The 2,229-nt window shown below is 54.0% G+C and overlaps 1 pseudogene; it reads right to left on the bottom strand.

Moving 5' to 3' along the window:
* Positions 1-364: 364 nt before the first annotated feature.
* On the bottom strand, positions 365-1,665 carry LOC118713802 (annotated as a pseudogene).
* Positions 1,666-2,229: the final 564 nt, after the last annotated feature.

Below are 2,229 nucleotides of genomic sequence, written 5' to 3'. Positions count from 1 at the left end.
ATAATCCTATATATTAATAATAAAAGGGTAATATGCAAATAGACTGAACAGTGGGATGACTGGTCGCTATGATGTGCACTGATCACCAGGGGGCAGATATTCAATGCAGGAGCTGCCCCCTGGTGGTCAGTGCGCTCCCACAGGGGGAGCACCGCTCAGCCAGAAGCCAGACTCATAGCTCACGGCGGGCAAGCACATCGCTGGCGAGCACATCGGCAGTGGAGGGAGCCTCTCCCACCTCTGTGGCAGCTCTAAGCCGTCAGTGGGACATTCCCTGAGGGCTCCCAAACTGTGAGAGGGCACAGACTGGACTTAAGGCCCCTCCACCCAAGTGCACAAATCTCGTGCACTGGGCCTCTAGTATTACATAACACATGGAGGGAGAGAAAAAGTATGAAGGTCTGTGGGACACCATGATCCAGGGAGGAAGCAGGATGCTGCTTCTCTGGGTGAGGAGCGCAGACTCTGCCACCCACTGTGGCATCTGGGTGGTTTCAGATGGGGTCCAAGATGCGCCTTTCCTCAGAGTGGATCAGTCTCTAGAACTGAGAAGGCCTGACCCAAGGGCCTCTTGCTGGCCACCAAAACCAGGTTTCTGGGAGGACGTTCAGGGCTGAAGATGGGCAGCAGCTCAGAATGGAGGCCCTGTCTCTGAAGGTGCAGCAGCCAGTCCAGTAGAATCAGTGTCTCCACCAGCAATGGGCCAGGCTGAAGAAAACTACCACACTTGCCTCCTGGGCCTGGTGGGCCTACAGAGCTGCTACACTGCACACAGTCTTCGATCTTGAGCTCATGGACCCTGGGGATCCCCGAATGCCTGGCTGCCGAGCTTGAGCTGGACATGCTGGATGACTGTGTCTGGTGCTGCCCGGTAGCAGTGGGTTCGGAGGCCAGGGCCTGCTTTCTGTAGCCTCTCGGCACTTCCTCCAGGGCATGGCGGGCCCCTCCCGCAGCCTGTAGGACAGTTCGCAGCCAGGCAGCGCAGCCACCCACTGACCCAGTGGGTAGCCACCAGGGCCACTCATGTAGCAGCAGCCCACTGAGGCCAGAGCAGGAGGAGAAATGCCTCAGCTAGGTGACACTCAGGTCCTGCAGGCATGGAGACCTGTCAGAAACAGAACCTCCTCACACAGGGTCCTGGGGTCTGCCCACTGAATCACATGGTGTGGGGAGCAGTGAGAGTGAATTTGTACCACCTGTGGGTTCCTCTTCTCTTTTTTCCAGAGCATGTGGGAGCTCCTGGCCCAGGTGCTGGGCCCTCTCCATCAGTCTCTGATCCCCTTCGATGCTCTTCACCTTCATGAAGCGGAGGAGATGGCCTTAGCCTGAGCCTACATACACATCCTGGGTGCAGCATGAGCGTCACTCAGCCTTTCACCAGCTCTCCCAGCTGCCGGATCTCAGGCTGCTTCTTGACCTGACGTGTTTTCAGAATGGAGCTTTAAGTCAGCAGCTCTGGCTGGGTTTCTCCTGAAACTCTGAGGGGGTGTGGGTAAAGGACAAGGCATAGGCCTGGACTTCAGGGCCAGCAGGTGAGTGGCCACACTTACCTGCACCTTCCCCTTCCCCAGGCAACCCCAGTAGCCATGTGGCCAGTTGTGGTGGGTTCTGTCCATCCAATGCTTCCCGCCATGAGCAAGGAAGTTTGTCCCACAGGTTGTTTAGAGAGAGTGAAAGAAAGGAAGGGTTTGGGGTGGGGGGGGGGAGAGAGAGAGAGAGAGAGAGAGAGAGAGAGAGAGAGAGAGAGAGAGAGAGAGAGGGAAATATTGATGTGAGAGAGACACATTGATCAGTTGCCCCCTGCACATGACCTAACCAACCAGGGCAGGGCATCAAACCTGCAACCTCAACCCTTGACTGATGCTCTAACCATTGAGAAACACCAGCCAGAGCAGCTTTTTCTTCTTTTTTTTTCTTTTTTCTTTTTTCTTTTCTTAATTCAACATAGCCAGACAAGAGCTGCTATGGCAGCCTAGTAAAGTTCTTAGGGACCTAATGTCCTTCCTCCTTATCCTTCCACAATCCCTAACTTATACCTCTTGTCCTCATGATTTGGTAAGAAGGAAAAGAGAAGAGAAAGGAGAAGAGCATGCCCTTTCTCTAAGAATATTTCCTGGAAGTTGAACAGATCATTACCATTTACATTCCGTGGTTGGGATTTCATCCCAGGCCACTCCTACAGCAAGGGAGGTTAGGAAATGTAGTCCTTATTCCAGAAGCCACATGTTT

Source organism: Pipistrellus kuhlii, unplaced genomic scaffold (genome assembly GCF_014108245.1).
Source record: "Pipistrellus kuhlii isolate mPipKuh1 unplaced genomic scaffold, mPipKuh1.p scaffold_m20_p_9, whole genome shotgun sequence".
NCBI classification, from domain to species: Eukaryota; Metazoa; Chordata; class Mammalia; order Chiroptera; family Vespertilionidae; genus Pipistrellus; species Pipistrellus kuhlii.
This window is presented reverse-complemented; position numbering and strand designations above follow the sequence as displayed.